The 25,101-nt window shown below is 37.9% G+C and overlaps 1 pseudogene across 1 annotated transcript; it reads left to right on the top strand.

The window, feature by feature from the left end:
* Nucleotides 1-3,083: 3,083 nt before the first annotated feature.
* LOC143595066 (protein EXPORTIN 1A-like) lies at nucleotides 3,084-24,892 on the top strand (annotated as a pseudogene). The gene is made up of 29 exons (XR_013146457.1): nucleotides 3,084-3,182; nucleotides 3,617-3,733; nucleotides 3,916-4,008; nucleotides 4,109-4,180; nucleotides 4,262-4,369; nucleotides 18,761-18,843; nucleotides 18,922-19,060; nucleotides 19,159-19,227; nucleotides 19,297-19,374; nucleotides 19,472-19,534; nucleotides 19,615-19,950; nucleotides 20,042-20,140; nucleotides 20,227-20,430; nucleotides 20,521-20,580; nucleotides 20,702-20,812; nucleotides 20,896-20,993; nucleotides 21,078-21,252; nucleotides 21,353-21,451; nucleotides 21,559-21,801; nucleotides 22,307-22,392; nucleotides 22,485-22,565; nucleotides 22,665-22,847; nucleotides 22,951-23,017; nucleotides 23,092-23,202; nucleotides 23,283-23,390; nucleotides 23,478-23,615; nucleotides 23,683-23,820; nucleotides 24,431-24,535; nucleotides 24,612-24,892. The product of XR_013146457.1 is annotated as a protein EXPORTIN 1A-like (transcript).
* The last annotated feature ends 209 nt before the right edge of the window (nucleotides 24,893-25,101 follow it).

Genomic DNA, 25,101 nt, shown 5'->3' with positions numbered 1-25,101 from the left:
TTTCTTCGACAGACATTTAAGAAAACAGCTTCCCAGTATTACCAAGTGTAACAGAATTGACTATCAACGCTACATAGTCATTTTCCAAGCTTTGCATACACTCAGGATGAACTGCTCCCAAATGAGCTTTAAACTTGGTTCCATTTTGGAAAATCACATAACTTATTGAGCCTCGGGCATTTAGTGTGAGACCCGATCTCAGAATCAGTAGTTAACAATTGCTGCGTGATCGCGTTTTGTGATGCTAAAGCATAAATGTTTTCCATGATGTTTAAACTTTGAAAAGTTTAAGGATATAAATTGTCAAATTCAGAAATTTAGGTAACGAATATGGAAAAAGGTGTAACGACTAAGAACTTCTTGTAACGAATGAACAATCACGAATGATATTGTTCATCCGTATGAGCTATGGCGAATGAGTGAATAACAAATATAGTGAATAAGGTAACGAATAGGGTAACGAATGAGTAAAAAGTAAGCACGAATGTGGTTTAAACGAATGTAGTAACGAATGTGGTTGAAAAGAATGAGTGAACAGTGTGACAAATGAGTCTACAATATAAAGAATGGGTTGTTAGAAACGGTTACAACAACCTGATAACCATTTAACGAATGAGAATTGAATATAACGCATGAACTAAAGAAAACAACGAATGAGCATTTATCAACTTCATTATTTTCCAGACCCAAACCAAACCATAACAATCCAAACGCATCCAAACTCATCCAAATCACAACCAAATCACACAAAACCACTACGAAACCACTCGCAAACTCATTCCGAACATTTACAAACTAATCTGAACACCTCAAACACCTTAATTCTATCCAGTTTGGAATCAATCAAAGTCAAAATTACGTTAAACCTTCGAATACTTTACTGCGTAAATCGAATTCAACAAATTATGTCAAATCAATACAATTAAACAAACACGAATGATCAATGGATCAATCCGATCAATCCTAAGTCCAATTCATTAATGATTATCATGATTCAATTGATCAAAAATATAGTACGGACAGTCCGAATATCAAATTCGATCAAATCGTTAATATTAACAATCAAAATGCAAATCAATAGAAACGAATTTGAGTTCTAAATGTGTTCAATCACACCTGACTTTGATACCACTTGAGAATGTGTGATCTGCAAAAAGGTATGACTTTCAACCAAAAGGTTGTGGGTTCCAACATCACTTAAGACATTTTGACTATATTTTTATATAAAACTTTTTTTTACACAACCAAGTAATAAGGCCCAAAAAATTAAGGCTTTTTAAAAAAATTAAATTGTAAACCCAACAAGATACCCCTTTTTTATTAAGGCCCAAAAAAATTTTCGTCTTCTGCCCAGAAATTTTTAACCGTTCTCGAAGCCGGGCCTGACAATAATGATCTTAGTTTTTAAGAGACATAAGTATTAAGTGATGGGGATATGATTCACTTAAAGATGGGCATGCTTGATAAGAATTGAGGAACATTATTGCTAGAAAATGATATAGGAATGGCAGTGAAACCCGAACCCGATGGGAATACCCGATACCCGACATAATCTTACCCGTCCCATTAGGGTATGGGACGGGTCTGGGATTAGTTTTTAAATTTTTCGCGGGTTTGGGACGGGCATGGGATTTCTAATATACCCGATTACCCGACCCGATTACCCGATAATATGGACTCGTTTACCCGATTATATACCCGACATAATTATATATATATACACACACACACAGTAACAATAAAAAAATGGTATTTGTGTTCAGTTTTTCTTTGTGTGTCCTTCATGAGTATTAATATTATATTATATATATATATATATATATATATATATATATATTGTATTACATCCCGCCACTCACTCATCCTCTATAAACTACGTAGATCTTTTTTATATATTTTTTGATATATTTTTTTCTTTTCGTTGAATTGAGTGTATCATGAAACTAGAAAAATAAATTTTGTTGTGTTGTATTTTCAAAACCCGATGGGATTTGAGGGGGACATACCCAACGGGTATTTTTAATAAACTAACAGGTATACCCGAAACCCACGGGTATACCCGATACCCGATGGGTATTTACCCGATAAATACCCGACGGGTCCGGGATGGGGTTTTATAATTGGGTCCGGATCTTGGAATACCTAGACCCGTCCCAAACCCGACCCATTGCCATCCCTAAAATGATAGTTATGAAGACTTTTGGTATAATTAGTGCACGTAAGTATTAATGGGAACTCATGATACAAAACCAATTTATTGCTATTGAAGATAAAATAATGCTGAAAATAAGTAAATATTGAAATGTTGTTTTTGGTATTAACTGGGTGTGGAAGCAATAGATTTTGACCAAAACATTTATGGAAGAAACTAAATTTGTAAACGAACCTGTTGAAGTTGACAATGATATGATTGGTAGTTGCAGGAGATGTTTAAGAAGCTAAAATGATATGAAGATAAAGATGAAAAATCGATTTACAATTTGAATTGCAAAAAAAATCGGTCTTTAGCAAAAAAAAAAAAAACACTCTAATCTAGGCTTATAGTATATAAATATTATATTAAAGTTTGATGTAACACGTGTTTGCGACCAAAGTCAATCTTAAAAGCATATCTTATGTTTCTAAATATAAAATTTCTTGTTTTTTTTTCCAGTAGCACAAATCTTATTTACAGTCATTTAAAAACATCACTTAACGACTAATTATTTACACAACACGCCCTCAAGTATTACCGATTTGAGGTTGAAGTTCCATAACGAATATGATGAAAAAGTAAAGTAAAAAACTTTAAAAAGAAATAAAAAAAATATATAGAAATGAAAATGAAAAAGAGGAGGGAGGGAAGGCCTGCTTTCAAAGTAGTCTCATTTCGTCTGCTTCAAATTCAAGCTGTCTTTTTTTATTTTTATTTTTTAAAATATTATTATAATTATTATATATATATATATATAGTTATTATCTCTCTCTCTCTTTGTTTGTTCTAGAATCTGTATATACCATCATCATCTGCTCTCCCCCCCCTTTAGGGTTTGTTTGTTTGTTAGTCCGTACACTTGACAGGCGTTAGGGTTTTACAGTCTCCGATGGCGGCGGAGAAGCTTCGGGATTTAAGTCAGCCGATTGACGTTGCTCTGCTTGACTCCACCGTTGCCGCCTTCTACGGCACCGGATCTAAAGATGAGGTTTCTTCTCTCTCTTGCTTTATTCAGAGCATTGTAATGTGATGCCGTTACACTGTTTTGTTTTTTTTACTGACCGATTTGTTTGGCTGTAAGTTCATCTAGGATTGATAGTTGGAACCTAGGGTTTAATTGCAGTTGCCTCAATTCACTCTCGACTTGGGGTTTTTTGTTGAAATTATGCTGCTATTGTAATTTTGGAAGGAGCAAGCTTTATAGGGAGGGAACTTATACTTGTGTTTAATTAATATTTGTGGTGTCATGAAGGGTGGATTCCCAAGACTTTATAAAAAGCTTATAGCAGATGAATGTGTATGAAACTAATGGGTCTATATAATCTCTATCTGTGATGATGTCTCATTGTTTTTCCTGATCAAGTTCTGTTTGTATTTTCTCCCTGTGTTATAAATTGTAATGTTTGTATGCTAATATGATAGAGGACTGCCGCTGATCATATATTGCGGGAGTTACAAAACAATCCAGATATGTGGCTACAAGTGGTTCACATTCTGTCCAGTACACAGAGCTTGAACACCAAGTTTTTTGCTTTGCAGGTAATTATTTTTATCTTCTGTCACAAATATATGCGTGCGTGCATTACAAATTGTTGTCTTTTGTTGTTTTCAAAGGAGTTTGCTTGATTTGATGATCACTCATAGTGTTTGATACATAATTTTTTATTCTCACTTTTGTAGCTGTAATGGCAGATAGAATTGACGAGTTTTTTGTTTTACAGGTTCTAGAGGGTGTTATCAAATATAGATGGAATGTATTGCCTGTTGAACAACGGGACGGAATGAAAAACTACATATCTGATGTTATTGTAAAGGTATGGAACTATGGATTGACATCATGTTTTCAAGATTCTTCTTTCTTACGTATAGTATATTTAACACATTTGAAATATGCTTTATATTTCATGTATTCAGCTTTCAAGTAATGAAGCTTCTTTTCGACAAGAAAGGTTGTATGTCAACAAACTCAACGTTATACTAGTTCAGGTGAGCTGTTTGTTTTTTCTTCCCATGTTTTTTTGCTGTCAGTTCATTTTTTATTCGGAAACTTTATTGAAATGACTGCAGGTTTTGAAACATGAGTGGCCTGCCAGGTGGCGAAGCTTCATTCCTGACCTGGTTACTGCAGCAAAAACTAGTGAAACATTATGTGAGAACTGTATGGCAATACTGAAAGTATGTCTAAAAACATTTTTACTTGTATCTTACTGTTATGTGTAGGTTCCCGGACGGATCTTACACGGGATATCGCTATCTACGTAGGTGCGGAATCCCTGCGTAGGTAGTTACGAGCGTAGAATACGTAAAACAATCACACGCGATACAAACGAACACGTTATATATTATAACTTGAACCACGTCTATTACAGACTCTCGACACGTTCACTAAACTACTGAATTACACGTGAATAACCTAAAACTATATATCTTAACCGTAAACCCGTAGGCTATATAAATACACGACAACTTCGCCTCAGGCGAAGTTGTCAGTAACTTCGCTCGTTGAACAAGTTCGCCTAGGCGAACTTGTCGACAACTTCGCTTGTTCAACAAGTTCGCCTAAGCGAACTTGTTGACAACTTCGCTTACATACATAAACATAAACTTAAACATAATTACATTACAGACTCGATTATAAACGCTAGACTATGAACTACTGACATTTATGTATCAACAGACTCCCCCTTGGCAGTAGCTTCATATCTTGATCTTCAAAGCTTGTGTCTTGTAATCTCTCGTTTTCTCTCTTCATCTCTTCAAGCATGCACTCCCTGTCTAACACATACAGAAACCAACTTCTGGTACTTCTTAGCTTCCTCTTTCCAAGCAGGAATGTAGAAAATCTTCTTAGCATGTAGTACCTGCAAGTCAGCTTGAGACAGATTGACTAAGTGCATAGGATCATACACTCTCATGATCTCTTGCTCATCTTCATCCTCCATGACCGCTTCAGCAGTTTCACAATCCACGTACCACCACTTCAAGTCTTTCAAGACGTTCTTGGGCATCACCTTCATCGGCACTTCTTTTAAATGACGGACTGGTTTATACTTCATAACCATCCATGGTTTGCCGTCTGCCCTCATCCCTCTATCTTTGTCTTTTACTAATTTCCCTTTCTGAGGCTTCAGAAGTTCAAACTTTTTATCTTTAATGGCCTCCTTTCAAACAATTTTCCCAATTACTCTCGCCATGTTATCATCACTTCTGTTTATCAGCCCCAGTCTTGCTAAGTCTTTCACCTCACACTCCGGTAAGGTATTCAGGGATCTTAACATCTTCTTGAAGTACTGAATGCCGTCGTAACGTTTGATCACAAATAGTTTCAACTCTTTATCGTACAACCAGCATATGATTCCCTTCTTTGATTCTGCATATCCCTTTATATTATACGACTTTTTGAACATCGTCGGTACTGCTGGCTTCTTCGTCTTTACAAACCACTGAGCTCAGCCTTCCTTCCAGTTTGGCTGATCTTCCCACTCAGTGTTGTCAACCACAGCATCTTCACATATAGTCGACTGTTCAACCACAGGGATCTCATGCTCTACATTTTCTTCAACAATCTCTCCTTCTTCTATCACATTCTCAACCACAATTTCTGCACCAATCTTTTCATTCTCATCGATTGGCAGAACATCATCTTCATTTATCAACTCATCATCCTCTAACATATCGTCTATCTCTTTCAGCGCATCAATCATATCATCAACAATCTCAACATCTTCAACCACATCCACATCATCACCAACAGCAACCACATCATCACCAGATGCAGACTCCCCCTCAGCTGTGGAAGCCCCAAGAGCTATAGTAGTTCTTGGCAACTCACCACCTGCATCTTTCGATGCATTGGGATCATCGTCTCGGTCTTCTCTTCTTTTGGTCCTCAGTTCATCTCCTCTACAGCTAATCTCCCCCTGAGATGCCAAGAACACCTTCAAGGCATCTATAACTTTCCCGTGCTCAGCCAGGAGGGATGCCTGCAGTTGATTTGCTTCCACTAGGCTTTGAATAGTCTTGGACTGCTCAGCTACAATCCGCTCTAGTGAAGCTATTCGATCCGAGTCTGAAGTGGGCGTGACCGCAGGTGGTATCGTACCCGATAACCCTGCAGTAGTGGTGACCGTAGACTCGACAAATCGTGCTACTACCACCGATGGAGTAAGCGTTTGAGGTGGTAGAGACACAATTGCTGGAGTCGACGTCTAGACGGCCGTGATCGATGGAATGTCAGCCGACGATGTAGCCACTACGGGAAAAACCGTAGCGCTTGTACTCGATACCTGCACAGAGGTACGAACAATGGACATACCAGACAGGGCAGGTGAAGCAAAGATACGTTTTGTCACACTTTCCACGTATCGAATAGGGCGTCGTTGAGGCAGCGTCGGAGCCACATGATTGAAAATCATCTGTAGGAATCGTGGATACATTGTAAACCGCTCACGCGCCACAGCCCTTCGTTGCCTATCGATCTCGTAAAAGATCATCTGGCTGAAAGAATATCTTTTATTATAAGTCAACGCAGTCATAGCAGACTGCATTGTCGCACCCATACCATCAGTGCCTGCCTTCCGTCTTGACATACATACGATCATGACGTGCATAAGGAAGCGCCACTGATCTAAAAGGAATCCCTTCCTCCGTTGAGTGTCCCCTAAGGGACCAGAATACCCCATCCTGAGGAACGCCCCATCACGGAATGGCGCAACAAACTCCGTTGGGTCATCCCTCGTCTCTTCACCAAACCGCAACGCCACCCGTATTTGTTCAGAAGAAAACTGAACAACTTGACCGTTTACGGTGGCTCGCATAACCGGGGGCTCAACCCGGCAATCGTACTCTACCGTCTGCCAAAAGTCTTCAATATTCGGTAGGGAAATAGGCAGGGTAGTGGTTATTGCATGATATATCCTTGAGCGCAGGAGAAAAGTAATTATCTCCCTGTAGTCCTCCACGCCCTTTGCATCTGGGTCAAGTGTTATGAACTGGTTATGAGTTGGGAAGAATTGTCTATGATCATCACCGTCATCACCTGCACCTCCTGCACTTCCAACAGCAGCCATATCTGCACTAAACGAACCAAATTAGATAAACGTTAAAGTGTTACACAAGTTCGCTTGATTACCAGGAGCGAAGTTGTGATCAAACCTGTATAGGCGAAGTTAAAGGTGAGGCGAAGTTGGGAACAACTTCGCTTCATCTTTAAGTTCGTCTAATTAATTTTAAGTAAAAAGGTCTAGGCGTTAACTTCGCCTCATCACAACATCGCCTCAGACGAAGATAAGGGTTAGGCGAAATTAAGTCTCAGGCGAAGTTGCGGATAACTTCGCCTCAGGCGAAATTAAGCCCCAGGCGAAGTTGCAGATAACTTCGCCTAAACCCTAACTTCGCCTGCATCAGAATAGGCGACTGTTAGGATTCTAACAGCCGGAATCCGATGATTCGGCAAAGTTTGACGATCCAGGAGACTCTAACACATGATATTACGGATGGTTAGATGAAAAGATCGTACGTAATACAAGTTTGTAAATCTCGGTTTTGAAAGGTCACCGGACCGAGGTCACGAAACCGTTCAAAACGACCTATGAAAAGCATCACTGTCTTTGGATATACGGTTAATCGATAACACACACCTTGAATCTATGAACGAAACTGAGAAAAAGGATCGAAATCGGAAACGAATCAAGTTCGCCGGATAATAGTTAAGTTCGCCGGGTTTCTCGGAACAACTTCGCTGATATTTTGAAATAATGAATATTTTACTGTTTGAAATCCTTATATATGGTCAGAGTTGGTCAGGCGAGGCGAAGTTATCCACAAGTTCGCCTGATTCAACAACTTCGCCTATATTTTCATAACCAAACCTTATAATTTTGAACAATTTGAATTAACTCTTTAAAACTTCCCGACATGATCAATTCCCAGTAACCAGTTAAAAAATAATACAACTACAAAACTAAGAAAAACTTATAAAATTTTAACGAATAAGGGATCAAATTTCAGTCTAGTCAGGGACCACCATGTTTTAGAAAAGATCCTAACGGAATCATACTAACTCCGTGACTGTCACATAGATCCGTGTTTAGCTGTATTATGACATAGAGAAACAGGTTGTACACATGTAAATAACTTAAAGTGGTTTTCATCGTTTCTGTGATACGAGTTAAGTTCAATTAAGCTCAAAAAATAAGTGGGCAACAACTCAGAGATTTTGATGCCTCCTATCTATTCTCAAAGCGTATTTGGCTTTCCCCAAGTCACCCCGAATTTAATTCGACCCATAGTGTCTGATTAACTTGTAAGTATTCATTGTCTGCTTCCCGTACTCATTCTTACTCCATGATTGAGAAGTCTCGATATCTTGAACTCTCGAATGTTACAATAACTCATAAGTACTAAAAATTAACGTGTTCATTTTTTTTTTTTTTAACAAACATACTTATAGAGTTCAGAGTAATAAACAACTGCAAGTCCCGAATCTGGATCACTGCAGTGTCTTGAAACGCCTTCTTCACGGGAATCAGAACTTGGCATCTCAGGGGGAGATGAGCTGTAGAGGAGATTAACTGAGGACCAAAAGAAGAGAAGACCTAGACGATGATCCCAATGCATCGAAAGATGCAGGTGGTGAGTTGCCAAGAACTACTATAGCTCTTGGGGCTTCCACAGCTGAGGGGGAGTCTGCATCTGGTGATGATGTGGTTGCTGTTGGTGATGATGTGGATGTGGTTGAAGATGTTGAGATTGTTGATGATATGATTGATGCGCTGAAAGAGATAGACGATATGTTAGAGGATGATGAGTTGATAAATGAAGATGATGTTCTGCCAATCGATGAGATTGAAAAGATTGGTGCAGAAATTGTGGTTGAGAATGTGATAGAAGAAGGAGAGATTGTTGAAGAAAATGTAGAGCATGAGATCCCTGTGGTTGAACAGTCGACTATATGTGAAGATGCTGTGGTTGACAACACTGAGTGGGAAGATCAGCCAAACTGGAAGGAAGGATGCGCTCAGTGGTTTGTAAAGACGAAGAAGCCAGCAGTACCGACGATGTTCAAAAAGTCGTATAATATAAAGAGATATGCAGAATCAAAGAAGGGAATCATATGCTGGTTGTACGATGAAGAGTTGAAACTATTTGTGATCAAACGTTACGACGGCATTCAGTACTTCAAGAAGATGTTAAGATCCCTGAATACCTTACCGGAGTGTGAGGTGAAAGACTTAGCAAGACTGGGGCTGATAAACAGAAGTGATGATAACATGGCGAGAGTAATTGGGAAAATTGTTTGGAAGGAGGCCATTAAAGATAAAAAGTTTGAACTTCTGAAGCCTCAGAAAGGGAAATTAGTAGAAGACAAAGATAGAGGGATGAGGGCAGACGGCAAACCATGGATGGTTATGAAGTATAAACCAGTCCGTCATTTAAAAGAAGTGCCGATGAAGGTGATGCCCAAGAACGTCTTGAAAGACTTGAAGTGGTGGTACGTGGATTGTGAAACTGCTGAAGCGGTCATGGAGGATGAAGATGAGCAAGAGATCATGAGAGTGTATGATCCTACGCACTTAGTCAATCTGTCTCAAGCTGACTTGCAGGTACTACATGCTAAGAAGATTTTCTACATTCCTGCTTGGAAAGAGGAAGCTAAGAAGTACCAGAAGTTGGTTTCTGTATGTGTTAGACAGGGAGTGCATGCTTGAAGAGATGAAGAGAGAAGACGAGAGATTACAAGACACAAGCTTTGAAGATCAAGATATGAAGCTACTGCCAAGGGGGAGTCTGTTGGTACATAAATGTCAGTAGTTCATAGTCTAGCGTTTATAATCGAGTCTGTAATGTAATTATGTTTAAGTTTATGTTTATGTATGTAAGCGAAGTTGTCAACAAGTTCGCTTAGGCGAACTTGTTGAACAAGCGAAGTTGTCGACAAGTTCGCCTAGGCGAACTTGTTCAACGAGCGAAGTTACTGACAACTTCGCCTGAGGCGAAGTTGTCGTGTATTTATATAGCCTACGGGTTTACGGTTAAGATATATAGTTTTAGGTTATTCACGTGTAATTCAGTAGTTCAGTGAACGTGTCGAGAGTCTGTAATAGACGTGGTTCAAGTTATAATATATAACGTGTTCGTTTGTATCGCGTGTGATTGTTTTACGTATTCTACGCTCGTAACTACCTACGCAGGGATTCCGCACCTACGTAGATAGCGATATCCCGTGTAAGATCCGTCCGGGAACCTACAATTGGTATCAGAGCTTTGGCTCGATTGTGTGGTTCGGGATTTCACGCGGGTGTAGAAAACGTCTCGTTTGACCTATTCGCGGGACGCGTTTTAGTTGATATTGTGTTATACTCACCTTATACCGTCATATTCAAGCCGTCACACCGACCGGAAACTGCTAAATCGTTGAAAACAGATCTGAATATTTTCAGTGTTCTTCGGGCGAAGTTGTTGTTCTTCAGGCGAAGTTGCCGACGCTGGAAGTAGGGTTTCGGCGAAGATATAAGGTTGAGCGAAGTTAACCACAACTTCGGCTACCTCATAAGTTCGCCTAAGCGAAGTTATCCTCAACTTCGCTTACCTCCTAAGTTCGCTTACCTTAAGCGAAGTTATTCTCAACTTCGCCAAGTCACGCAAATTTAAGGATTTTCCAGCGAAGTTATCCTTAACTTCGCCTATAGTACTGTTTAGAAGAATTTTTGTTTTTTTCGGGTTTTTCTTGTTTTCGAGAAGATGTCGCCGATTAACATCTCAGAGTTAGTCAAAATGGAAGTTGAAGCGGGGCCGGCTACTAAGGCCCCAAGGTTGATGAAAGGAACCGACTTTGTGGCGTGGAAGGATAGGTTCATTCTGTATATTAAATACCAGGATGCAAAGATGTGGGTGTGCATCCAGGATGGATATATTCCACCGACAATGGAATACGAAGGTCGGGATGTGATAAAGAAGTACAGCAAGATGGAGGAAGAAGAGAAGAAGATGTATGAGGCCGAGAGCAAGGCCCATGCTGCAATTACTATGGCTCTTCCTCAAGAGATTCTCCATACATTCAGGAAGTACACTTCTGCACGAGAGCTTTGGGATGCTCTTGAGAATAGATTCGAAGGGAACGTGGGTATTCGTGCCTCGAAGATTAAGCTGTTAAAGACTCAGTTCTCTGTCTTCAAGTATTTGAAGAACGAATCGCTCGATGATATTATCACCCGATATTATCATCTAATGACAGAGCTGAACAACTATTCTATTGCTTACAGAGAGGAGGAAATAGTTGAGAAGATTCTCGATGCTCTCCCATCAAAGTGGGAAATGTACACTGTTCTAATGAGGGAAGACAAAGACTTTCCTAATTATGACTTGGAGACAGCAGTAAACAAGCTCAGAACCTTTGAGCTTAATATGGTTCGTAAAGAGACACCAACGGATCAGGTTCAAGACCCTGGTATGTATGGTGCCAAAGTTATCTCAGGCTCAAGTTCGAAGTCTGAATCTGCTGCTTACTACTCCAAAGGAGAGTCAGGTTCTAACTCTTCTCATGAAGGAAATGTGTCAGTAAACATGAACGGTGATGTTTGCTTTGTTGCTGGAGGATCAAGTGCTTCGAAACCTCAAGCATCCAAGAGTAGTTTCTCTCCCAGTGCTTCAAGCAATAACTACTCTAAGATGCCAATGAGTGTCAAATCTGCTGAAGAGCAGTTTGCACTCTATGCATCTTTTATTGCTTCTTACGAGAACTACATACAAGGGAAGATTGTGGACCCTGCTGCTTTGGAAGAAGACTATGACCAGATCGATCCTGATGATCTGGAGGAGATGGACTGCAGTGGCAGATGGCGATGATAGTCAGAAGAGTGAAGCGTTTCATGAAGAAGACTGGCAGAAAGTTCGTAGGTGGAAAGCCAGGATTTGATAAGTCAAGGGTGAGGTGTTACAATTGTCAACAAAATGGACACTTTGCAAAGGAGTGCACTAATGCACGTGTAGAACGTAGTCAGGGGAGGACTACACAGCAAAGTGGAAATAACAATGGGAATAATGCCATGATGTCTGATGCTGGTGAATACAACTGGAACATGTTCTCTGGAGAACTCTTTGAGCAGGCACACATGGCGAAGGTTGCAGCTGAAGAATGTATGAAAGCTGCTGAAAATGAAAAAGCTTTCATGGCTGATGACCAGAACTCCGAGGTATGTACTAAACCTATCTGTACTAAATGTGAAAACTTGTCTGAACAGCTTGCTACAATTACTGATCAGTATGTTAAGTTGGACGCCGAATTTAAAACCTTGAAAGAAGATCATCACTTCACAAAGACAAGAGAAAATAATTATAAAATAAAAATTAAAGGTTGTGAAAAAGACGTTAAAAGTTTGAAAACAAAATTAGCTGAGAAAATTGATGTGATCGATCTAAGCTACGAGGTTTTAGAAGAGAAAACCAAGTTAATCGCTGAGAAAGAAAAACAGATTGCTGATCACCAGGTAAAAGTGGTGGAACTAAATAGGAAACTGGAGCAATTCCGGAATTCCTCTGCTATTCTTGATCACCTCGTTAGTGATCAAGGTTCCTCACCTAAGAGGGGAGGAATTGGTTACCATGAGGTTCCACCACCTTATAACCATAATTATACTTTCAATCCTAGTGTTCATGAATCTGTTAATTTTGTAGCTGATCAGACAGGTCCTGCTAAGGAAACTGGTAAAGTACCGGAAATTAGTAAAGGCGAAACAAGTTCGCCTGTCTCAAAAGTTAAAATTTCTATTTCAAGTCCAGTCTCATCTGATTCGGATAAGTCATCCGAGTCGGGTAAGACAAAAGAGAAGGAAGTGTTACCCACTAGTGGAGAAAAAGTTAATTCAACTAAAAGGAGTAATCCACTCAACCCATATGTCCCACCTTATGTGAGACGTACGGTTGGTAATACTGCCTCCACATCTAAAACATCTGCTGAAAAGAAAGCTGAACATAGGTGTTGTTTTAGATGTAATCAAACAGGGCACCTTGTTGCTGATTGCCCTTTGAAGCAGCGTTTAAGAGAGGTGAGGCCCTCGAAAACTGAGACTAAGGTTTTTGGTAATCGTTTAAATGTTAAAAATGAAAACATTCAAATTTGAGAGATAATACAGGTTTTCAAAGAAACACATCTCGTTTTTACACTACTAATAACCAAACCAAATGCTATAATTCTTTTGATTCTCTTAATGTACGTCGGTTTGGTTGGCCTCACTATCAGTCTCCAAGGAGGTATCCTGTTAGGACTCGTAGAAATTTTTCTAATGCTAACTTTGATCAGCCAAGGTGTGTGAGTTCTGTTAAGAATGTTAATCGACCCAAGACCAAGAGGTCTTGGGTCCCCAAATTTTAATAATCTCTTTTGTTTGTGCAGGAACAGTTGAACAGGGCGTCCAATAATCTTTGGGTTGTGGACAGCGGCTGTTCCCGGCACATGACTGGTAACAAGAATTTGTTACAAGATTTAAAACCTGTTCAAGGAGCGAGAGTCAGTTTTGCCGGTGAGAGTGGACGCAAAATAACAGGAAGGGGTACGGTAACTAACGGGAAGATGACGTTAGAAAATGTGAACTTTGTTGAAGAACTGAAGCACAATCTGCTGAGTGTGTCGCAGATTTGTGATAAAGATTATACCGTACACTTCACGAAGACTGATGCGATTGTGTTGAAGCCTGGTTTTCAAATACCAGAGGAGTGGATAGTAATGAAGGCTCCACGTGATCGAAATATGTATATGATGGATTTAAGTTCAACTGAAATGTCAACGGAAGAATCGTGTCTTTTGACGAAAGCAAGCGAATCGGAATCTGAACTGTGGCACAGGAGAATGGGGCACATTCATATTCGGAAGATGAACCATATTGTCAGACATGGGCTTGTGTTGGGTGTTCCCTTAAAAAGTTTCAATTTTGAAGACAAATGTCTTGCGTGCAAAAAGGGAAAGCAGCACAAGAAGTCCCATCTCACCAAGAAAGTAAATTCAATTGCCAGTACACTATAGCTGCTTCACATGGATCTCTTCGGTCCTGTAAATGTAAGAAGTCTAGGTGGTACAACTTATTGCTTGGTGATCACTGATGACTACTCACGATACTCGTGGGTATACTTCCTGAAATCAAAGGACGAAACGGCTCAAATGGTGAAGAATCTGATTACCAAAGTTGAGAACATTATGGATAAACGAGTGAAGTTCATCAGAAGTGACAATGGTTCCGAGTTTAAAAATTTTGAAATGGAGATCTTCTGTCTGTCAAGAGGGATTGAACACCAATTCAGCGCTCCGTATACTCCGCAACAGAATGGAGTGGCTGAAAGGAAGAATAGAACTTTAATTGAAGGAGCCAGAACTATGCTGGCTGATTCGAAGCTTCCGGTGGTGTTCTGGGCTGAAGCTGTTTCTACAGCTTGCTATGTACTGAATAGAGTTTTAACGGTAAAAAGACTTAATAAAACATGCTACGAGCTTATGCATGGGAGAAAGCCCAATTTGTGTGGACTTGAAGCTTTCGGGTCCCCGTGTTCAATTTTAAAGGCACATTCAAAGTTTGGTGAAGCAGCCGATGAAGGAATCTTAGTCGGCTATGAAGTTGGGACTCCCAACAGGCGTGTCTTTAATACAACGAACGGCAAGGTTGAGGTGGTATGTAACACCGACATTACGAGTTACAGATCGCCAAGACCGAGCATCGGACCTCCTGGGATTTTCGACTATGATAGGCTCTTCAAGTCTTTTAACATACCTGATTTGTTTTGTACAGAAGAAGAAGAACGTGTTGCTACGAAGATGATTCTAGATGAGGAGGAAAATTTGGCACATAGACAGCTATTTGATGATTGTCAACCTTTCTCATCAAATTCTATCGGTTCCCCTGCTGTCTCTCCTGAAAAAGAGTTTATCAATCCATTTCACTCTCAGCCAGAAACAACCATTGATGAGCTCTCTTCTAATTTAGAAGATAATTTGCATGTCGGTGCTGTTCCGACCACGAGAATTCACAAAGAACACCCTTTGGAGAATGTTATAGGTGATGTGTTCTCCGGTGTACAAACCAGAAGTAGCTTGAATGAGCACACCTGTGTTTATACAAGCATTAAGGAAACGGGTATAATGAACGAATGTTTGTACTCATGCTTTATTAGCCAGATTGAACCGAAAAATTATCAAATGGCTCTTAAGGACAGCTCGTGGGTCGAGGCCATGCAAGAAGAGTTGGCTCAATTTAAGAAGATGGAAGTTTGGACTTTGGTTGAAAAACCAAGGAATGTGCATGCGATAGGCACAAAATGGGTGTTTAAGTGCAAGAGAGATGAAAAGGGGATTATTATAAGAAACAAGGCGAGGCTGGTCGTTAAAGGTTTTAATCAGCAAGAGGGGATAGATTATAATGAAGTGTTCGCTCCGGTGGCCAGGTTGGAAGCGATAAGATTGTTTTTGGCGTTTGCTGCTTTTAAGAAGATGAAAGTGTTTCAGTTGGACGTGAATAGTGCGTTCCTCAATGGGAAAGTTGATGAGGTTGTGTATGTTGAGCAACCTCCGGGTTTTCCTGACCCAGACTTTCCTGATCACGTGTACAAGTTGAGCAAGGCGCTGTATGGATTACATCAGGCACCTCGTGCCTGGTATTCAACGTTATCGGACTACTTGCTAGAGAATGGTTTTGAAAGGGGTTTGATTGACAGCACACTGTTTATGAAGAGAGATGGAAGTGACTTCCTGCTAGTTCAAGTCTACGTGGATGACATCATATTTGCTGCATCAAGAGTCTCCATGTGTCAGGAATTTGAGGCCGTCATGAAGAAAAGATTTGAGATGAGTGCTATGGGTGAACTAACGTTCTTTTTAGGATTGCAGGTTGATCAAAAGAAGGATGGGATGTTCATTCATCAAACAAAATATGTTCATGATGTCCTCAAGCGCTTCAAGATGGAGGACTGTTCTCCATTTGACACTTCAATTTGCGTCAACCACAAGTTGGGAGCTGAAATAGACTGTGACGCAGATGTGGACCCAACTCAGTATCGGGCTATAATAGGTTCTTTGATGTATTTGACTGCTTCTAGGCCTGATATAATGTTTGCTGTTTGTCTTTGTGCTCGTTTTCAGGCAAACCCAAAGGAATCTCACATGAAGGGTGTGAAGAGGATTCTGCGGTATCTCAAAGGCAAGCCGAAGCTAGGGTTGTGGTACCCGAAGGGAGGAGACGTGGAACTGGTTGCTTATACAGATTCTGATTATGGAGGGTGCAATCAGAGTCGGAAGTCGACAACAGGAGGATGTCAGTTTCTCGGTGGAAGATTAGTTTCCTGGCAGTGCAAGAAACAGACATCAGTCGCAATCTCTACGTGCGAAGCTGAATATATAGCAGCATCCAACTGCTGCTCTCAGGTTTTGTGGATTCAGCAACAATTGCGCGACTATGGTCTGAATTTCTTACTCACTCCTATTTTTATTGATAACACTGCTGCCATCTCAGTAATTAACAATCCCGTGAAACATAGTAAAACTAAACATATTGACATTCGTCATCATTTCATACGGGATTGTGCTGAGAAGAAACTGATTAAGGTCGAAAAGGTCGATACGCTAGAAAATTTCGCTGATTTATTTACAAAAGCGTTTGATAAATCCAGATTTCAAAACCTAATTGAGCTAAACGGGATGATCAATCCCGAGTAACCATGTTTTTTTTTTGTGTTTATTTAAAAAAAAAAAAAAAAAAACGTCACTATTGCTTAAAATTAGTCGGTTACCTCAGTTTGATGGACATATCCTCGGATATGTTTTGGTCCTCGTTTCTACTTGTAGAGAATGAGGGTCGCCATTAACCAGATGACTGAAAGTGACCGGGGCGGTTATGATGTGTTTTCTTTCTGTCGCTGAAAATTAGTCGGTCATACTTAGTTAGAAGGACACATACTTGTATGTGGTCGGTCCAGTTGATCCATTGGATCTTCAGGATTGCCGTTTACCTGAAGACTTTGACGTGATCGGGGCGAATGAAGTCAAAATTTCTTGTGGGAAATGAAATTACTTTTCAAGTCTGTTACTTCGTAAGAAGTTAGTTAGCTATGTTGAACGGAAAATTGATCCAACCATAGAAAATGATAGATATACTAACTTTGTGTGCTTAACTAGTGAAGTTATTAGGCTTAAAAGGCTTTAGGACAATCATTGTATGTCATGGTAACTTTTTATGGTGCGTAAAAGTAGATGTGATACAAATTAAATTTTACTTGATTTTATGTGGAAACTCCTTAAGAGTTTTGCGTGTCTTCATGTATATCTTTCCGAATTATAGGCAGAAAAGTGATTATCCAGTCATACACGAACCCATGTGTGTTCTGATTCCCGTGAAGATAGCGTTTCAAGATACTGCAGTGATCCAGATTCGGGACTTGCAGTTAATTTCTACTTTGAAGTCTATGTTGTTAAAAAAAAAAAAAAAAAAAAATATTATTTGAAGTTATTGTAACATATTAGTGATGATAATATCAAGACTTCACAATCATTGAGTAAGAAAGAAGAACGGGAAACAGATCAAGAATATTTACAGTTTAATCAGACACTATGGGTCGAAGTCAATTCGGGGTGACTTGGGGAAAGCCAAATACGCTTTGAGTATAGATAGGAGGAATCAATATTTCTGAGTAGTTGCCTACTTAAATTTTAAGGATTAATTGAACCTAACTCGTATCACAGAAACGAAGAAAACCATCTTAAGTATATTACCTGCTTACAACCTGTCTCTATATGTCATAATACAGCTAAACACGGATCTATGTGACAGTCACGTAGTTAGTATGATTCCTGTTCGGATCTTTTCTAAAACGTAGCAGTCCCTATCGAGACTGAAATTTGATCCCTTATACTTTAAATTTTTTACGTTTTTGTACTAAGATAGCTTTATGATTTTTTAACTGGTTACTTAGAATTGATCATGTCGTTTATTTCTTAAAGGGAAGTTTTAAAGAGGTAATTCAAATTGTTCAAAATTATAAGGTTTGGTTATGAAAATATAAGCGAAGTTGTTGGATCAGGCGAACTTGTGGATAACTTCGCCTAGGCGAAGTTATCCGTAACTTCGCCTGACCAACTCTGACCCTATATAAGGATTTCAAACAGTAAAATATTCATTATTTCAAAATATCAGCGAAGTTGTTCCGAGAAACCCGGCGAACTTAACTATTATCCGGCGAACTTGATTCGTTTCCGATTTCGATCCTTTTTCTCAGTTTCGTTCATAGATTCAAGGTGTGTGTTATCGATTAACCGTATATCCAAAGACAGTGATGCTTTTCATAGGTCGTTTTGAACGGTTTCGTGACCTCGGTCCGGTGACCTTTCAAAACCGAGATTTACAAACTTGTATTACGTGTTCATGGAAGATCTTTTCATCTAACCATCCGTAATATCATGTGTTAGAGTCTCCTTGATCGTCAAACTTTGCCGAATCATCGGATTCCGGCTGTTAGAATCCTAACAGTCGCCTATTTAACTACATTATGTTCTTCCTTGTGTGGTTTAAATGTCGATTTGCTTATTTGCAGCTTCTAAGTGAAGAAGTATTTGATTTTTCAAGGGGTGAAATGACCCAACAGAAGATCAAGGAGCTTAAGCAATCTCTGAACAGGTAATAATAACTGTGATAAGTTTAAGAACATATGTGAGAACATATCTCTGAACATATATATTATTTTGTTGGTAACAGCGAGTTTCAACTCATACACGAGTTGTGTTTATATGTTCTATCCGCATCTCAAAGAACAGAGCTAATTAGGGCTACGCTGGCCACATTACATGCTTTTCTTTCATGGATTCCTTTGGGCTATATTTTTGAATCTCCACTGGTGTGTTCTTTCTTTTTCATTGAAACTACAAGTGTAAATTAACTTATGTTGTTTCATGCAAAGTTCTGTAATTGAATCAATGTTGCTTTGTGTGACAGTTGGAGACACTTCTTAAATTCTTTCCCGTGCCATCATACCGTAATCTGACCCTTCAGTGCTTGACAGAGGTAATACTTACTGCTTTTTTGAGTATGATTGCAACTAACACTCACGGTGCCATTTATTCATTGTCACAGATTGCATCCCTGAATTTTGGGGATTTTTACAATGTGCAGTATGCTAAAATGTATACTATCTTCATGGTTCAGTTGCAGGTATGTGAGAATTTCATTGATAAAGTGATATATTAAACTTCTATATATCCTATGTTCTGCATTAATCCTTTTTCTAATTTCGTGTTTACTATTTTAGGCAGTTCTTCCGACTAGTACAAATATACCAGATGCATATGGAAATGGCTCTAGCGAAGAACAGGTATTGTAGGGGAAAAAGTGATTGTTATGTGGTTCTAAGCAAACTTTGACTCTTAATTTTTCTTCTTTATCTGTTTACAGGCATTTATTCAGAATCTGGCATTATTTTTTACTTAATTTTACAAGGCAAGTTGTATTTTTCTTTACGAGGCTATTGTTTCTCTGTATGTATAGTTAATACATAAGTGTGTCTATGCTATCTACTTCTTAAATAAAATAGAAACATGTATACTTAAGGATTAAGAGAATAATTAATCTAATATCAGATAATTTACTATGTTTAATCTGATGTAAATGCTCTTGATGCAGTTTCATGTTCGCATTCTTGAATCCTCACAAGATAATGTTGCTGCACTTTTGATGGGCCTTGAGTATCTCTTGCACATTTCGTATGTGGATGATACAGAAGTTTTTAAGGTATGATGTATTAACTTTGTTTCTTTTTCTTTCCAATTGGAATATTATACTTCTGTTTTATATATCATTGTTTATTAAAATATGTGAACAGGTTTGCTTGGATTATTGGAATTCTTTAGTGTTAGAGCTTTTTGAGGCAAACCACAATCTTGATAATCCTGCAGCAACTGCAAGCATGATGGGACTGCAGGTAGATTATGCTTTACAATGACAATTTTTGTACAATTATGAATTGTGGCCTTAATCTTGACTGTTGTTTCTGTTAAAAAACCCTAGACTCAAATGATTCCTGGTATGATTGATGGTCATAATTCACAATTGATGCGAAGGCGACAACTCTATTCTGCACCAATGTCAAAATTAAGAGCACTTATGATATCCCGCATGGCAAAACCTGAAGAAGTTTTGATTGTTGAAGATGAAAATGGGAATATTGTTCGTGAAACCTTGAAAGACAATGATGTCCTTGTTCAATATAAGGTAATAATATTCACACTTATATGTATGGGAAGATAAACGCTTGAAAAGCCTAGTGATTTTTTTATAGCTAAATTATGTATATTGTTGCAGATAATGAGAGAAACGCTTGTCTACTTGTGCCATCTTGACCATAATGACACTGAAAAGCAGGTATTGTTTATTTGGTTGAAATCTTAACAGTTGAATTCACATCTTCTGCTTTCAGTTTGTTGTATTATAATTTGTATTATTTTATAAATGCATTTTTGTAATTTTTTTTAAATAATTACAGATGCTGAAGAAACTAAACAAACAACTAAATGGCGAGGATTGGACATGGAACAACTTGAACACTCTGTGTTGGGCAATAGGGTCAATATCCGGGTCAATGATGGAAGATCAGGTAATCATACTAGTGGACAGCATATAATTTCATGTTTCACTTTTTATTAACATCGTCGTATTTGTTTTTTTTTTTTTGAGCAGGAGAATAGATTTCTAGTGATGGTTATTCGTGATCTATTAAATCTCTGTGAAATTACTAAAGGAAAGGACAACAAAGCTGTTATTGCAAGCAACATCATGTATGTTTGTCTGATGCTCTACTATGTTTACTAGAAGTTCAAGCCTCTATCACACATTAGTTAGTTAACTTTAATGTTCTACAGGTACGTTGTTGGACAATATCCAAGATTTCTAAGAGCCCATTGGAAGTTCTTGAAAACTGTTGTAAACAAATTGTTTGAGTTTATGCATGAAACACACCCTGGGGTTCAGGATATGGCATGCGACACATTCTTGAAAATTGTTCAGAAATGCAAGCGCAAATTCGTCATATTACAGGTAATATTGTAATACATAATTTGGTTTATGTCTAGGTTCCACAGTTTGATATCATTATACATCTAAATTTAAAACGATATACATTTTTGCTTCGTTGTAGGTTGGTGAGAGTGAGCCGTTTGTCTCAGAACTGCTTACCACTCTTCCAACAACCATTGCAGACCTAGAGCCACATCAGATACATACATTCTATGAATCTGTAAGTCAAACTGTCCTATTACTTTATAATTGATACTAATTCACTTGTTTAGAATAAAATTTTGTTTTATGTCTACAACATTTTGTTGAAATATATGGTTTTGGTAGGTTGGTTGTATGGTTCAGGCAGAATCCGAGGCAGCAAAGCGTGAGGAATATTTACAGAGGCTAATGAGTCTTCCCAATCAGGTTGGATTTTAATAAAAGGATGTTTTTTAGTACAACCAGAATATTATGTTATATGGTAACTTTTTTATGCATAAATGGGCTGAGATTATAGGACATGCACACGGTAGTGTGGATTTTCTAAAGGATCCAGATGTGATTAGGACCGTGCTTAATATATTGCAGGTTTGTATACTAAATGTTTGAATTTCCTTTTTACTCATTTTCAAGATTAGTTGCGGTTATGTGTGATATTATGTAAGAGCAAATTTACTAATTTACACGGATGGTCTCTGTGGTTTGGTCCTAATTTTGGATTTCGTTCTTAAAAGTTAAATGGTTACAGTTTTGGTTCTCAGCCACTCAGTTTGCTTTTATAATTGGTCTCTGGTCAGGCACAATTACTATGTTGCCATGTTAAAAGTTACATGTTAACTTCTTCGTTTATTTACTTTTTTAGAAGTCACAGTTTAACCCTTGATTTTGGTAATTGAAAGATATACAAGTAAAGGGGTTAAAATGTAACTTTTAAAAGCCCAAAAAAGTAATTTTACTTGACCCATAGAACATTTATCAAAGGTAAAGTAACCAGGTGGTTGGGGACTAAATCCGAAGTTAGACCGAATCACAGGGACCATTCGTATAATTTACTCTATCTTGTATTTTTTGTTTACTATTTTGTTTTCTGCAGACAAATACAAGTGCTGCCAGTGCACTTGGGACACATTTTTTGTCACAAATAACCCTCATCTTTTTGGACATGCTTAATGTCTACAAGTATGTTTGAAAATTTCATAATTTTTTTTACAACACGATCCATTGTTTCAACACCGCTAAAATACTTAATGAATTTATTATGTTTTAATCAGAATGTACAGTGAGCTTATATCATCAACCATCGCTGAAGGTGGGCCTTATGCATCTAGGACTTCTTATGTAAAACTTCTGAGGTACATACAATGTTTATATCATTATATTAATATTTAACTACATGTTGGATTGTCTTACTTATGTATTCATTTGTATCAAAACCATTCGTATCAAAACAGATCTGTTAAACGGGAAACCCTGAAGCTTATTGAGACATTTTTAGATAAGGCTGAAGATCAACCGCAAATAGGAAAGCAATTTGTGCCCCCGATGATGGATCCTGTGCTTGGCGATTATGCTAGAAATTTGCCCGATGCTCGAGAGTCTGAAGTTTTGTCTCTCTTTGCCACGATTATTAACAAGTAGGCTCTCGGTTCACAACATTTATTATTTTTCTCATCATGGTCAAATGGGTCAGCAGTTAACCTTAACCCAATCTGCCCATACTTTTTGTTTCAAATCTAGATATAAGGCTGCAATGATAGATGATGTTCCTCGTATATTTGAAGCTGTTTTCCAGTGCACCCTGGAGGTTAGAACGGTTTGATTTATTGATAATTTTTATTTATTCATGTTTAACATTAGTTGAATTTGTGGCACATACAGATGATTACAAAGAATTTTGAAGATTACCCTGAACATCGACTCAAGTTTTTTTCATTACTTTGGGCCATTGCTACTTATTGTTTTGGAGCTTTAATTCTTTTGTCACCCGAGGTTTGTCTTTGGAAATTTGTTATCTAAATTTACTTTCTGTTTAACATGTATTCTGTTTCTAACTCGTTTTTACATATCAGCAATTAAAGCTTGTTATGGATTCGGTCATGTGGGCTTTCCAACACACTGAGAGAAACATTGCTGAAACAGGGCTTAATTTATTGTTAGAAATGCTTAAAAACTTTCAGGTCAGTTGATTTTTAAAACTCTTGAACCATTTTACATGTTTTATTTAATTATGTTTATTTTAAAATCCTTATTTTCTGATGTGACAGACTTCTGAGTTCCGTAATCAATTCTACCGGTCTTACTTTGTGCTGATTGTGCAAGAAATATTCGCTGTTTTAACAGACACATTCCATAAACCTGGTTTCAAGCTGCATGTTTTAGTGCTGCAGCATTTATTCTGCCTGGTAATTCTTATTTTATATTTTTGCAGAAAATATAAGAATTTAAAATATTTAACAGTGAGAGTTTCAGGTGGAATCTGGTGCATTGACTGAACCCTTATGGGATGCTTCTACTGTTTCATATTCTTACCCTAATAATGGAGCATTTGTTAGGGAGTACACGATTAAGCTTTTGTGTGGTTCTTTTCCCAACATTCCAGCATCAGAGGTAATAAGGAGAAATATATATATATATATATTCAAACAGTTTATTATGTATATATATATCAGATTAATCTTTACCAATGCATATATGTACCTCGTATAAGATGCATATATGTAGCTTTGTGAGCTACATATTTTTCTTTATTTTTTTAATATAATATACATACTAATTGTATAATGAACATAAATGAAAAAAATAAAGAATTAATGACTTTCAATATGATTGTTAGGAGTTCTTTAACTTCTTAAATTATTTGGAGCGCCAAAGAGATCCAAACCCTGTGTATATATTTGGAACACTCAGTCATATATCAGAAACTTGAATACCTAATATTTACCCAACCTTAAATCCATATTTTGAAATATACCATTTTGACATAAATACCCTTCTCTTGTGTAAAAATGCCCTTTACAAGAGAAGGGTATGTTGGTCATTTTGTATAATATATTTAATAAAGCGAGTAAATATGAATTTTGAAGTGCTTTAAATGTTTATATATATGATATTAAATTTTCTTTTACTTTGGTAAATATGAGATTTCTGTTTTATTTTTATTTTATGTTTAGCATTTAATAGGCATTAAGGATTGATTTGATGGTTTACTTGCTCACAGGTTACAAAGTTTGTTAATGGATTGTTTGAGTCAAGAGCTGATCTTTCTACATTTAAGAATCACATAAGGGACTTCCTTGTGCAGTCTAAAGAGTTTTCAACACAGGTAATGAGCAAATTATGAATTTTAAAGAGTTAATAAAATCAAATAATAATAAAATAAATGTTTTTTTTTGTTGTAGGATAACAAGGATCTGTATGCAGAAGAAGCGGCGGCTCAGAAAGAAAAAGAGAGACAACGGATGCTTAGCATACCCGGGCTAATTGCACCCAGTGAAATACAAGACGAGATGGTTGACTCATAAATTGTTATCCCGCTTGGCGATTTTGAAGTTTAAGGTTTCTTTTTTTGTCTTTTGGGATAGCATTGATGTGGGTGGGTGTAGAGTAATATGATAGATTTTTTAATGTAGGAAGGTGGTGACTGTGTGGTTCATCTTTTGACTTTGTAAATGGATGATGACAGAGAAAGTTACTTCTCTGGTTCTCTTGTGAATTTCGAATAGGTGTAATTATATCAAGTTTTCGGCAAATTTATTTATAAACGCAATCGTTTGAAAACTAAATGATCAAACAGAACTTTTTAAGGGGTGAAAATCAACTTGGTCTTGTGATACTAGAGATTAGTTTAGCAAAAGTTTGAACTAAGCCTAATGAAATTGAACCTTAAGT

Source organism: Bidens hawaiensis, unplaced genomic scaffold (assembly GCF_021521415.1).
Source record: "Bidens hawaiensis isolate Kalapana, Puna unplaced genomic scaffold, B.hawaiensis_p1.1 tig00044620_1, whole genome shotgun sequence".
NCBI lineage: Eukaryota > Viridiplantae > Streptophyta > Magnoliopsida > Asterales > Asteraceae > Bidens > Bidens hawaiensis.
The sequence above is the reverse complement of the archived record's forward strand: the minus strand, read 5'-3'. Positions and strand labels throughout refer to the sequence as shown.